At 45.4% G+C, this 15,125-nt stretch overlaps 1 non-coding gene across 1 annotated transcript; it reads left to right on the forward strand.

Moving 5' to 3' along the window:
• Window positions 1-736: 736 nt before the first annotated feature.
• trnas-aga (transfer RNA serine (anticodon AGA)) lies at window positions 737-818 on the forward strand. Its single transcript has one exon. It is a non-coding gene; the product is annotated as a tRNA-Ser (tRNA).
• Window positions 819-15,125: the final 14,307 nt, after the last annotated feature.

Genomic DNA, 15,125 nt, shown 5'->3' on the forward strand with positions numbered 1-15,125 from the left:
TAATACATCTGGGCATTGAGACTGGAAGTGCGCTCTATCACTGAAAGCACCTCTAGGGGGGTCCTGTGTCATCACATTTACAATGCATGTGTATGTACTAGCTCGCTTCGACAGCTCAGTTGGTAGAGCGGAGGACTTTAGAGGCATAAGGCTGAAATCCTTAGGGTGCTGGCTTGAAGGAGCAGTCTTTTCCAGAGTTTCCCTTCAGGGATCAATAAAGAATTTCTGATTCTGATGTAGAGATGGACAGACAACCCAAAAGTATAATACTTCTTGCCGAGACATAACAAGAAACAAAAAAACTGACTATTGTAAGTAATGAATGGCTTCATGAATAGACAACCATCATCCCAATGTATGCCATTAACAGTCTATGAGTGGTCAATTAGAGTCCAATGACTTTCTTTGGGGCAACTCCTTTTTCCTCCAGATAGAGCTCATTCAGCATTAGAAAGTACCACTTAGTGCTGAATATCTATTCCAAAACTCCCATTCTTTTATTTATTTAGCTAGCGGTGGACAACAGCTGAAATGTACTTGCTCTGCATGTGTTAGTGTCTGATGATGAACTCACAACCAAGACAACCCCAAAGAGAAGCACTTATGAACACAATGATCATCAGTGTCTTTATTTGAGGTGATCTGAATGTGATTACAATGATATCTTAAGTTACAGTCTTAACCAATAGAAACGTGTATGAACATTTGTGCAAACAGGTATAGAGCTACTTGTCATGTTGTCGTGGCCGAGTGGTTAAGGCGATGGACTAGAAATCCATTGGGGTCTCCCCGCGCAGGTTCAAATCCTGCAGACAACGAGCGCTGCTTTTTAAGAGTGGTAGCCAACCAATGACACATCACAGTATACCCAGATGTTCCTTCATAAACAATATTGTCTTATCTCATTGGTACTGGAAGCAACCAGTCTCCACCAATGTATTTCTTATCAATCTGTCTTACAAGATTTGCAGTGAACGTTGTATTGTCCAGCAGAAAGGCAACAGGTGTGTTACTTTTCAACTATGATTTATACCATAGCAGTGCAAGCATTTTGCCCAGGTTTCATTTCAAGCCACCGCATATTTCAATTTCCTTGCGGGAGTCATCCCAAAAGGATTAATAAAGATAAGTCTAAGTCTATCTCAGAAAAAAGTCAAAAGAATTTCAAAATCTTCAGGGGATGTAGCTCAGTGGTAGAGCTCATGCTTTACATGTATGAGGACCTGGCATCTCCAGCAGGTATTATGGTAGAGTCTTTAAAAGAGGTGCAACAGATATTACCTCCTGTGGTAATCTGACTGGTAAACAACACAACAAGCACTTTGAACGTACATGCTTTACAGTTTCTATTTACAGTATTTATTACTTGTAGTGTAGTATATTTACTGTATTACACTCCAGTTTTTACGTGTGTTACAGCGGGAATAAAAGGTATGAGCACTGAAGTTTCTTTTTTTATGGGTGAAATAATCTCAACATGCCATTAAGTTTACTCTTCAGCAGGTGGAGACATTTCACTTCAGACACTTGCAACATCAGTTGCTGTGTTAAACATCAACAGACTGGATATATACTTACTGAAGATACAAAGCACAGGAAATAGTAGAAGATGGTTTTGATTCATCAACCTCTGGGTTATGGGCCCAGCACGCTTCCACTGCTAATATTAATATAAAGGCTTATATTGCAATCTCGTCACCCTACATGTAGGTGTACCTATGTTTAAATAAACGCACTGTAGCAAAGTTTATGTAGTGTTTTTTTAATTTTACCTGTGTTTTTTTTCTGTGAGGGACAGCTCTGTCAGGCTTATTTATGTAGCATGGAAGCTAGCATTGGCTAAATAGCAGCCAGCCTGCTTCTAAACAAATACTTTTTAATTATCTCAACACTTTGAGATAACGGCAGACCGTCTGCGTCTGCAGGACCTGGAGCTCAGCGCCAGTGTTTCAGTTTAACTGTTAAAAAGTGTTGAGCTAATTAAAAGGTATTTACAGTATTTAGAAGCGGGCTGGATGTTAGTAAGCTTATGCTAGCTTTCATGCTACATAAATAAGCCGGACAGAGTTGTCCCTCATCTGGGGATAGACTTTAATGCTTTACAAACACCAAAGCAAGTAAGCGCTGTGACTAACATTACTCTTCTGAAGTGATTTTGGAGAGGGACATCAGGTAGAAATACTCTGGTTGACTAGCATGACACCATTGTATTCATATAATAATCAATCCAGGTTAACGTGAATGACAGTGACTGCATGTTGCTTCCTCTAAATTTCAGGTTGTGGTCGACTAGCGAGGCCAGCTCGTTTGATAAACTGACCAGACCTGCATGCCTCTTGTTTCTTTGGGCTAGTTGTATTAGCTTTAGCCTGGCTGGTAGCAGCTTTCTGCTTGTTTCTTTAAGCTAACTATATTAGCTTTAGACCGGCTGGTAGCAGCTTTCTGCTTGTTTCTTTAAGCTAACTATTTTAGCTTTAGCCTGGCTGGTAGCGCCTTTCTGCTTGTTTCTTTAAGCTAACTATTTTAGCTTTAGCTTGGCTGGTAACAGCTTTCTGCTTGTTTCTTTAAGCTAACTATATTAGCTTTAGCTTGGCTGATAGCAGCTTTCTGCTTGTTTCTTTAAGCGAACTATTTTAGCTTTAGCCTGACTGGTTGCAGCTTTCTGCAGTGGGAAATGGCCGGGAGACGTTGTGATTATGTTGCATTAATCAGGGGGTTTAGTTTGTATTTGCAGAGAACATAAAACCCCAACTACTGTAGCGTCACTCACTACCCATCAAATACTATGACATCACTGTGTTAGAGGCAGCTGTTGCCAACGGTAGGCTACTTTTCTCCACACAAAGAGCCTCACTTCCCATACCAAACTCCGTCGGACTAACGTCACATACACACGTTGCCCACATGGCTACCTGTCTTAAAGGGGAATGGTCGGATGGTAATAATCATGTAAAGGAGAAACGGTGAAAGGTTACTTTTCTATCAAGCAGCAAAAAAGTATTAACGTCAACATCGTAACGTCCTGCAATGTGACTTTCGCGCATGCGCACATCGCGATGTCAATGCTAAAACACAATATTGTTCAGCCCTAACTGACGGTATACTTCAGTAAGCTAGTTTGCCACTTTTATCTTGGGTAATGCCACATGTAAGTATATCTTAGTTTATTTAGATACCCAACATAGGTTATACTACGTACACTGTATAACAATACATTACGTGTTTCTTTATTTCATCTTACATTTTTGCTAGCCTGTTGTGTAGTTATATTGTTTTTACAATTATCTTTGTTTAATAGCTGTGACTCCTTACTATCTAAGTAACTGGTCATTGTGTTTTCTCCCAGTTTCACCCTTTGTAACTCAAATAAACGTGTTACAAGGATCCCAGTCGCCAGTGCTTGATGGTGGAAGGTGTTTAGCTGCTGGTCAGATTGCACTGCGTTACGTACGTGAAGGACAAGACATATTTCATGGTAAGTATTTCCAGGTAATCTCTGCACCTCTAATCTCTGCACCTCTGTTATTCTAATATTACCATGTAATAAAATTGAAACAGGCAGTTTTGCATTTTCCACCACTGATTCATGGTTGTTTGACAGTAACTACCAGAAGCATTTCCAGGTAATCACTACACCTCTGTCTTACTACGTAATAAAATAGAAACAGGTAGTTTTGCATTTTCCACCACTGATTCATTGTTTTTATTTCAGAAACTGCCGGAAGCATTTCCAAGTAATCACTACTCCTCTGTTTTTGTATTATTACCATGTAATTAAATCGAAACAGGCAGTTTTGCATTTGGCACCACTGCCTTCTAAATCTCTAACCATGCGCCATTTCTTGCCTAAAACAATATAACCAACAATTTGTTAAATTAAATTTGATAGATGTAACTCCTTGATGGTCTAATGGCTAGGATTTGGCGCCCTCACCGCCGCGGCCGGGGTTCAATTCCCAGTCAGGGAATGGTCAGGACTTGACAGATACAGATTTAAAAGAGTACGTTTTTGGTTGATTTGTCAAATTCTTCCTCATTAGTTTAACGTTTTAAAGAGTACTGTTGGAGAAATCCTTCTATAAACTGACAACTGACTCCATGATGAATTAACACAGCGTTTATTCTTGTGGTCAACAGATGAAATGCGTTTCCGGGCAGTTAAACGTGCACGGACCTGATGGAAACTTGTCTAGTACAGAGGTTCCCAAAAAGGCACTTAAACAATAGCGTGCTCAGGGTTATATTGGTTCCCCTTGTGGGGCCTGATTGGTCAGCTATACTGTTGCTGGGGTACAATCCCTGCTCTGCCTCTTCCTTCTTGCCTGTCTATTATTTTCAGTTATCATTTACTTCACAAGACAGCTATGTTCACTCCCTTCTTAGTTTGTACGTCCTGTTCTCTGAGTTATCAGACCGTCCTCGAACTTCAGTGTCCTTGGCCTCACCATCTCCTCTTCTCGTGCTCACTGTAGCTTATCTGACTAAGATAGCCCTTCCTGTTCTCTCCCTCCTAGCCGTACCCCAGCTGCAAAGCATAATGTATAATATGTCACACACACACACACTCTTATTTAGTCTTTGGTTAATTCAGCATATACTTTAAGCCAGCTTTTACGTGGCCGTTCCTGAGTGCCCTGTTCATCACCACCTCAGTCATTGTATTATTTTCCCACAAATTCCCCCTTTTCGCACCTACTAGGTGCGAACACTTTTTACACTAACTGCAGTGCCTCAACGTCCTCCCCGTCCTCAGGCATGGTGAGTAATGGCAGCATCCCAGCGGAATAGGGAGGCGGCGCTTTTTCTTTGGACAAGGCAGTGGTGATGAGCCGGGATATCATGGTCCGCAGGCAGGGCACACAGCAACACCCACAGGTAACTAGAATAGCGAGAAAAACAGCAATAGATGTCAAACAAGCAGTGATAAGATTCTTCCATTTGCCAAAAAAGGTTGTCATCCACCCCTCCAATGGATTTGATACACCTGAGGCGTCATGCATCTCCTGGGAAAGGGCTCGAAGTTGGTTCAAAGCCCTGGTGACCTTCCCATCCGGGGCAGTGTTGTTAGGGATGACCGTACAGCACATCTCTCCGAACATGGAACAGACTCCTCCTTTTTCAGCCAACAGCATGTCCAGCGCCATCCTATTCTGGAGCGCCATGAGGGACGTTGGGGCCATCTGCTCGGCCAGGCCTTCGATGGCATCCCTAGTTGCATTGCTCAAGCGTAAAACATTATAATGCACAAAATTTATCCTATCTACATTTTTGCTGGGAGTGACGGGGAAGATGGCTGAAAGCAGTGGTATATTCTCAAATCCTGCGGCTATTTGATCTGCCAATTTGTATTCATTCGGGACACCCCTAGGAACTCCTATGCTGTCTATATAGGTTGGGGTTCCCGCCCATGGATCAAAAGCCGGGCCTTGCATACTACGGGCCCTGCGCCTTCTCTTTACGGTCAGTTGCACAGCCTTATGGTGGGTATAGTGGACTCTACTCCCCACCAAAGATATGGGCATAGCTAATCTAACCATAGCACAAACTCCTGACGTTTGATTTGGGAACTTTATCTGGGAGTACAACCTAAGACCACCACAATAGTAGAATAGTCCTATTCTAGCCACTGGGCCTAGGGCTGTTTTGTTTTGTACAGTTGTATTACACCAGTCTGGGGGTATATCACCTAGTTTGATTGTGGGCTTGCTTGATCCGGTGAGATTGAAACAGTGATATCTTGCACCCTCCCCCTTTATGGCGGTAAAATACCCTGGTTTTTCAAAGCCTGGGGGAAAGAGGGATGCTAGGGTAGTACAATTGCGGGAAGCTGTCTTAGAGTGTGTGAAGTTCAACATGCATGCATATACTGCTGGGTCCTCATTAGGAAACAACGGGGCCGGGTTAGTGAACATGACTGGTCTAGCTGTGGCACAGGCCACGCACCCTTCCATGTGTTGTTCTTTGGCATTCTGTATTAGCCACCTGATCCATAAATTGTCCTGGCCTGCACCTGCTGATAACTCTAACACATCTTCCACCCTCATTTTAGAGAAGTCCTGCACTATTACGTCTTCCTCCTTCAGGGGGGTTTTACTGTAGTCTCTGCCATGTCAGTGTCATTCTGTGTGTGCGTGAGGGGATCCAAAATATTTATCTGCAGGGGGGTTATCTGGTCACTTCCTGCTATCCATACACCTATGGCTAACATCCACACATCCTGACCGTTCCTGCTCCCAATTGCTCTATTTACTGACAGGGTTATGGGATTTTTCGTGGGGTCTGAACTATAGTCCCGCTGTATAGATAATATCTCCCATTCATCTTGTTGTACCCACCAATCTCTTTTGTCTGTCAACCTCGCCCATGGTTTCCACCCTCCTGTTGTCCAACCCGCGTCATACCAGCTGTTACAGAGACTACCTTTCACCTGTCCGGAAGCGCTCCTTTCACAGTCCTCTACCTTTTGATAGTCGTCACAGATGTACACATCTGTGTTTTTGTAGAAACTATTATACCCCCCGCAGTCTATAGCCTGACACAAATCAAAGGTAAATGACGTGGTTGAGTCTCTCACATAGGGGAGAGTCAATCTGGCACCGCACCTTGGGGATGGGCCCTTAGTGTGTTGCTTCACTACTGCCCAAACTGCTCTTCTTTTCTCTCGTCTAGTTTCATTTCCTTTGTTACTGAGAGGTGGTTGGACACTACCGGGTGATTGTTCTTTGTGGTCTCGGTCCCCATACGCATGTTCCAACCCCAGAATTAATGCTGCAACTCCCACTACTACTACTACTGCTAGGACAACTGTTGTCTTTTTCCCAAACCCCATTGCCTTCCAAGTTATGGATGTACTATGCGGGGGCTGTTCCCCGCCAAAACATCTCTTCCATCTATACATTTTGGATTGCTTTTCTAATTTCTGCCAATGGGCGGCTAGGAGGTGCGGCTGGGGCACAATGTGTCAGGTGGTGCCAAGGTGCTCCTTTTTTACCTTTAACCTGGACCGAGTGTGAAGTAACCTCCCTCACTTCGTAAGGCCCGGACCACCTGGGGTCAGTCCACTTCCTCTTGTGAACTTTGACCCTGACCCAGTCGCCTACCTTGACAGGTAGTGTTGCTTCCTCCTGCGGTTTCCTGTTCGCCAACTGGACCTGCGTAGAAAGGGCTGAAACCAGAGATGTTAGCTTTTTCATATAGTCTGTCATTTCTATTTGCTGAACATCTAACATTGGCATGTGGCCTCCATCTAGTGGAGGTCCTGGCATTTTTCTCCCTGTCATTATTTCATGTGGGGTCAAATGTGTTTCTCGTCCTTCTGAGGACCTCATAGCCATGAGGGCCAATGGGAGCGCTTCTACCCATGTTAACTTGCTTCCTGCACATGCCTTGGCTATCTTAGCCTTCAATGTCTGGTTTGCTCTTTCCACCATTCCCTGTGACTGTGGATGATAAACTGATCCGAAGGCATGAGTGATTCCCAGGGCCTGTTCTACTTCTCTTAGTAGTTTGTTGTTAAAATGTGTGCCATTATCTGACCTTATTTGCCTGGGGACCCCATACCTCGGGATGAGTTCAGTTTTGAGCCATTTCACCACTGTTTTTGCGTCCTCTTTTCTGGTGGGAATGGCTTCTACCCACCTAGAGAACCTGTCTACCATCACCAGAAGATACCTTTTTCCCCCTACCACATTTTCTGCGCCCATATCAGTATAATCTATACTGATATCTTGAAAACAAGCTGTGGGGACTGGGTACGCTCCTTTTAGTGTGGTGTATGGTTTCTGAACATTATGCTCTCCACACACCCTGCATTCCTGACAAAAATGTGTCACCATGTCCCTCAAATTTGGGTGCCACCACAGCTCAGACAGATTCAGGAGAGTCTGTTTTCTTCCTTCATGTGTTGGTCTGTGTGCCTCAGGTAGCAACATTCTGCACATCTCGGCTGATGCTGCTATCTTTCCTTGATGAGACCTCCATATCCCATCTTTGTCTTTTGTGGCGCCGCTCCGCTGCCACTGATTCCATTCATAGGCTCCTGCCTTTTTCTGCATTTCTAGAATGTCTTTAGGCTCCAGTGCCATTGGTTGTGATTCTATCTCTTTCGATAGTACCATCTGTTTTGGGGAGTATCCTCCCGCTCTTTTGGCTGCAGAATCTGCTGCCTCGTTTCCTGCACTTACTCTTCCTTGCCCTGCGTCATGTCCTTTGCATTTCATTATGGACACCTTTAGTGGAGCGGCAATAGCCTCCACTAGCTCCATTATCTCCTTCTGATGTTTTATGGGCATTCCTGCAGAGGTGACGTATCCTCGCCTTTTCCACATGATCGCGTCCAAGTGTGCTGTTCCATGAGCATAAGCAGAGTCTGTAAAAATGTTCACTGTTCTTCCTTTGGCTAGCAGAAGGGCTGCGATCAGAGCTTTTATTTCTGCTTTCTGTGCTGACGCTGGTTGGTTTATTATTCCTGCTTCCAATGTCTGATGTGTTCCATCTGGGTGTTGTTGGACTACTGCATATGATGCTTTGTTAGTCCCATCCTTTGTTTTGTAGCAACATCCGTCTGTGTAGAGCCACATGTCAGCCGACATGTCTGGTACGTTTTCCAGATCTGACCTTATTCTGCTTTCTTGGGCTGCTTCTTCCTCGCAAACATGTGGCACTCCCTGTCTACTCATACTGTTGGCCATGTTTATTCCTTCTGATGAGTAGGTGATGTGCGGTTGGGTACAGGCAGTCTGCAGTTTTGTTCTCCTTGTGGCACTGTATGCAAATTCCTTGCTGGCCAAAAAAGCTGTGACACCATGTGTGGTGTGGATTGTTATTGGATGGCACATTACAATATGTGCTGTTTTGTCAATGGATTTTGCCAGCGCCGCTACATAGCGGGCACAGGTTGTCTGTCCTTTTTCCACTGTATCCAGCCTTGATGAGTGGTACATCAGTACATGTCTGTCTCCCCCTTTTTTCTGAAATAAAATGGCATTGAGAAAGCCATTGTTTTCAGAAACATCCATATGAAATGGGAGTGAGTAGTCTGGGGAGGTGAGTGTCTCTGCCCTTGCTAGGGCACTTTTGAGGTCAGAGAAGGCGGCCTCGGCCTCTGTTGTCCATAGGAGGGGGGCGGTGAGACAGCGATGACCAGCAGCAGCCACCAGTTCCCTGAGCGATGTAGTTCTGTTGGTATAGTCAGGGATATGTGAGCGGCTGTATCCTGTGAGGCCCAGAAAAGACAGCATGTCTGCAACTGTGAGGGGAAGCGGGTGATGCAGAATAGCCTGTCTATGGCTGGGAGACACCCCAAGGCCTGCTGATGAAATTTGTCTGCCCAGAAAGAGGACTTGTCTCCTAGCAACTTGTACTTTGTCCCTTTTGACCTTGTAGCCTTTTGAGGCTAGGAATGTCAGCAGTGCCATTGTCTGTTCCACACAGGTGAGGGGATCTGTAGCAGCCAGCAGAAGGTCGTCCACATACTGTATGAGGACCACAGTTGTGGGGAGTTGCAGCTGCAGAAGATGAGATTTGAGGATCCTGTTGAACAGTCCAGGTGAGTCTCTATATCCCTGTGGCAACCTGGAATACGTGTATTGTTGACCATTGAAAGTGAATGCAAAGTACTCCTGTGAGTCTTGGTGTAGGGGCACAGAGAAGAAAGCATTGGCCAGGTCAACCACTGTGAAGTGGGTGAAGGAGGGGTTAAGTGATGTCAAAGAGACATGTGGGTCTGGGACAGGATGCACAGCTGGGACAGTAATGTCATTAATGGGTCTGAAGTCCTGCACCATGCGCCATCCTTTTCCTCCAGCTTTGGGGACAGGTAAAATGGGAGTGTTCCAGGGAGAACGAGTGGGATATATGACACCAGCTTCTAAGAGTCCCTGAATGGTTGGAGCTATGCCTTGGACCTGGTCAGGGGTGAGTCTATACTGTGGTCTGTGAATGACTGTGTGGTGCTGCGGTCTGATTGTAACAGTCACAGGATGTGTTTCTAAGAGTCCAGTGTCATATGGGCCGGTGGTGAACAGATGCTGGGGAAGAGTTAGTAGGGCGGTAGCTGCGCTGGGATGGTCAGTGCAGGGGAGTCCATGTTCTCTGGGGAGTGGGAGAACTTCAGGCAATGTTTTCTCTGTTGTGTGAGGCCCTTTAAAGCACCACATGTCTTCAGCGTCAGTGTCAGCTTTTAGAAGGCCAGGTGTGGAGGTGGGGAGCCATTTAAATGTTAGTGCACGTTTTATCATAGGGCCCAGGGATCTGGCCTGCTGGCCAAATCCTACTGCGAGTGTGACATGCGGGGAAGAAGAGTCCCAGAGTGTGTACCAGTCTTCAGAGGAGTGCGTTAAGACCACAGAAGCAGCCACCCCTTCTTTACCACAATATATGCCTCTGCATAAGAGAAGTGGGTGCTGTCCTTGCATGTTTGTCTCCCAGTCATCTTGATATGGGTGTCCAGGTCGTCAGCTACATGTAGAGTACAGTGTACTTGTGGGAGTGGGGACATGTAGGGGTGCAGTCTGTATATGGCTGGTTTCAGGATGTTGAATGCATGTTGAATGGAGGGTGTGTCAGGGCCTGTGGGAAGCAGGCGTAACCATATACATATTGGTGTAGTTCTGACACTGGGGTTGGTGTGAGGGAGAGAATGGTGACTGGGGAATCAGGAGTGGATACTGGAGGAACAGGAGTGACATGAATGCCATCCACATTCATCCATATGCACAGATTCAATTTACACATAAGATCTCTTCCTAATAAATTTACTGGGCATGCAGGGGAAAGCAAAAAAGAATGTGTGTGTGTTTGTGAGTTAAATTCGGTTAACAATGGCTGTGTGAAGTGCTGTAAGATAGGGGTCCCACTGACTCCCATAACTGACTGAGTTTGAGCTGAAGGAGGGAAGTAGGTGGAATTTAGACAGGAGAACGTTGCTCCTGTGTCTGCCAGCATTACATGTGGTTTACCTTGAATAGTAAGGGTAATGAGGGGTTCTGTGGTCAGACCAAAATGAAAATCAGTGGGAGGACACCTTCATTGTGGACCCTGTTGGTCATACCATTGCTGTTGTAGGGCCTGATTAGCGGGGGACAGTGGCCATGGCTCACCGGGGTATGGTTGGGGTGAGGGATTTCTCCCTGGCCCTCTAGGGGGCTGTGCTGGGGGCTCTTGGCATTCTCTTGCATAGTGGCCTTGCTGACCACAGTTGTAGCAAAGGAAGTAGGGCTGAGAGGTCCTTCCTCCAGGCCTGGACCTAGTCATTCCTCCTCCTCTCTGAAAACCTCGCCCTCTTCCTCTTGTGGGCCAATTTTGCTGGCTCGTGTTCGCTGGCCATGGTGGTTGTGGGGGTGGTGGCCAGGAAGCTTGTGCTCTCTGTAAGAGTTGAGTGACTGCTTCCAACACTGGGGCTTCTGACTGTTGGGGGTTCTGTGAGACTGTCATTTGTTTAGCTTTGCTGGGCTTGGGCTTGTTTAATTCTTCCAGTTGTTTCTTTAACAATTGAGTTTGTAGTCTTTTTAATTCATCTTCTTGTTGCTCTGCTCCTTTTTGGTGTTTTGACAGGAAATGACGCACATTCTCGCCCCATGTTGCATCGGTCATTGTTTGCAGGCCTACTACTCCTCCTAACTGTGTCTGAACTGCTGTGGGTAATCCCCCTAGTACCCCATGGCGGAACAGCGCCACTGTGGCGGCGGACTGGTCCCACGGTTCCCTCATAGCACGCTGCCAAATCTTTTTTGCTCTATCTGCATAGGCATCAAAATTTTCATCACTTAGTCTTTTTAAATCATGCCATGCTGCATGATCCCCAACTGTGGGATACATGCGGTGCAGCTCAGCCCAAATGCCAGGGGTTACTGCTGATGCAGGCACTGATGCGGGAACAGTGGGTCCAGCTCCCCCTCTGGTGAGGGCAGCACTAGCTTCATCTGCTCCCATTACTCTACCCAATACTGCTCTGAGATCTCCCAAACACAGCTGCACTCCTGCTGTAAGACTATTGAAAGCTGTGAGGAAATGCTCAGCCCCTCCTGTCAGGGAGGGGAGTTTTGCACACAGAGCATCTAAGTCACCAAAACTGTAAGGGGTGTACATCAACAGTCCTCCTCCTCCTCCTACTGGGCGGAGTGGGCATTGTAGCCCCGCCTCTGGTGTGTGGCGCGTCTGCTCTTCCTCACTGAGCTCATTCACTGTTCGACGCAGCTGCTCTTGCTGCTCTTTTATCTCTCTGAACTCTTTGTTAAGTCTTTCCCTTATTCTAGTTGATCTTCGCAGCATAACTTCGTCAGGGTCCTCGTTGGTAAATTTACCTTTAAATGTGCCTGCTACAAAACGTCTTGAGGACTTTGTGATCTAGATCTGGGCCTGCGTTTATGTCGTTTTTTTAGTCCTTTCCCTAGAGCTAGAGCTTCTGTCTGTTTGCTCACTTTCCCTGCTGCTGTCTGACTGTTCGCTATCTTCCTTACTTCCTGAGTCTTGTGGGGTACTATGGTGAGGTGGACTGGGTCCTTTTACTGACATGTGAAAATGCTCTGGATTTTGTTGGCAAAAAGACGCTGAATATGGGGTACTAGCTTTGCTTGGGCCGGCTGGGACTGTGGCCGCTGGTTGTGGTGGAGCCGCTGCTGCTCCCCCTGACGCTGACTGTACCATTAAATTTAGATAACATTCTAAATCCTGTACGCGGCCCTCTAATGCCGGTATCAATGGGTCCTGTGGTACGTCTATTTGTAATGCATTTGGCTGTAAATGGGCAGTTACCACTGGGGCTTGGACTGTGGGTTTTGATGCCGTTGGACCTGTATACGGCGGCGGTGGAGCGGAAATTCTTAGGTTTCTTATGTCTGGATAAAAAGGGTTTGTTGGCGGGGGCGCCTCAGCGGGCAGCGGGGTTTTCTCTGCGCTAGCGGTTTTATTCTGTTCAGCTTCTGTCTCAGTTTTTGGTGAACTTTTGTCATCTTGTTTTGTCAATCCCAATTGTTTCTGTATTGCATTTGTCATTTTCAACCCCACCCCATATTTCTCTTTCTGCGCTTCATACTCCTTCTGCTTTGGTTTAGTCAATTTAAACCATTTTCTTTTCTTTTCCTCCTCTGCCTGCCTTTCCGCATACTCCAACTTACTTTTTTCATACTTCACTATTTCATTCACTTTCTCCGGGGACGGCGCCCCTTCTCCCTCAATCCATCCTCCTCTCTCCCATTCTTTCACAATCTCTTTTGCTACTTTCTCCTCTCCTTTATTGCCATACTTTTTCACTGCCCCTACTAACACTTTACCATAAGGGGTCGTCATTTTACAACAAATAAGCAGTGAGAAAAAATCCAACAAGCCAAACCACAACAAAAATCACACATGCAACAACAAACAACTTTTTCATTAAGACTCCATCTAGAGCCTTTTTATGTACATCTCTATAATCTTTACAACTTAAAAAGTGACCTCTCACTCCTTTGCACAAATACACTCGCGGTGGACTCGTAATATTACAATGACAATCTGTTAACTGCAATTCTTTTTCAGGTTGTTCACACAGAACCAAGGGTGGCAATTCACAATCACTCATCTGAACTATCTGTCCTTAGCAGTCTCCTACCTCGTCAACCATCTGGACGTATATTCCTCTGACTATTTGTCCCTTTTCCTCTCCTACCGCCACCCGTATTATTCAACAATTCTCTCACAACTCTCTAGTTGTTTTTCTCTGTTTAATCACATCACATGCCCCAACATTTTATCTGTTTGTATCCCTTTAATTACAGCACATTCAATCAATACTTTTCGCTTAAAACAACACTTACGACAGTTGAAATGTGATCACATCAATTTAGTTTTCAGCCAATAACAGAATTTTGATTTTAAACAGGCTTCTGCTTACCTTTTTTGTTGAGAGCTCTCAGTGATCACACCAACGAATCGCAGTATCGCCGCTCAGTCCCCTTCACGGGCTGCGGGATGTCAGTCCGGTGGCTGAGCTGAACCGGACCGTGGACACAATGCCAAGGTCCAGTTGGATTCTCCTGTCCAATTACGTTATCACGTCCGGGGTCACCAAATTTGTTGGAGAAATCCTTCTATAAACTGACAACTGACTCCATGATGAATTAACACAGCGTTTATTCTTGTGGTCAACAGATGAAATGCGTTTCCGGGCAGTTAAACGTGCACGGACCTGATGGAAACTTGTCTAGTACAGAGGTTCCCAAAAAGGCACTTAAACAATAGCGTGCTCAGGGTTATATTGGTTCCCCTTGTGGGGCCTGATTGGTCAGCTATACTGTTGCTGGGGTACAATCCCTGCTCTGCCTCTTCCTTCTTGCCTGTCTATTATTTTCAGTTATCATTTACTTCACAAGACAGCTATGTTCACTCCCTTCTTAGTTTGTACGTCCTGTTCTCTGAGTTATCAGACCGTCCTCGAACTTCAGTGTCCTTGGCCTCACCATCTCCTCTTCTCGTGCTCACTGTAGCTTATCTGACTAAGATAGCCCTTCCTGTTCTCTCCCTCCTAGCCGTACCCCAGCTGCAAAGCATAATGTATAATATGTCACACACACACACACTCTTATTTAGTCTTTGGTTAATTCAGCATATACTTTAAGCCAGCTTTTACGTGGCCGTTCCTGAGTGCCCTGTTCATCACCACCTCAGTCATTGTATTATTTTCCCACAGTACCATTTCCTTTAAATCAGACCCCGACAGAGGATGTATCCTTTTGTCATCATTGATGGGTCATAAACACTTCATCTGCCTCCATCTCAGTAACAATTCAAGCAGTAACTAAACCCCTAACCAACATTTTTAACTGAAAACCAATGTATGTGAGTGTCAAGTAATGTTATTGTTGGATTCAGGTCCAAATTTTGACATTTTAGCGCAATGCAAAGGTGCATAACAGGTTTTTTTTCTACATACCTGGAGCGATGCAAAGCAGGGGTGGCCAACTAGTCAAGGAACAGCAAGAGACTTGGTATTTAAGAATACAAACTGACTATGTGACAGATGTGTAATCTGTCATGGCCTTCCTTCTGAAGCTCTAGCCAGGCGCCATTCCTCGCCTAATACAATATGAGTCATTCCAGTAAGTGAAAAGAAAACTCACATCTACAAAGATAAATTTGAAAGATGTGAC

This window comes from Etheostoma spectabile, unplaced genomic scaffold (assembly GCF_008692095.1).
Source record: "Etheostoma spectabile isolate EspeVRDwgs_2016 unplaced genomic scaffold, UIUC_Espe_1.0 scaffold00018791, whole genome shotgun sequence".
Lineage (NCBI taxonomy): Eukaryota > Metazoa > Chordata > Actinopteri > Perciformes > Percidae > Etheostoma > Etheostoma spectabile.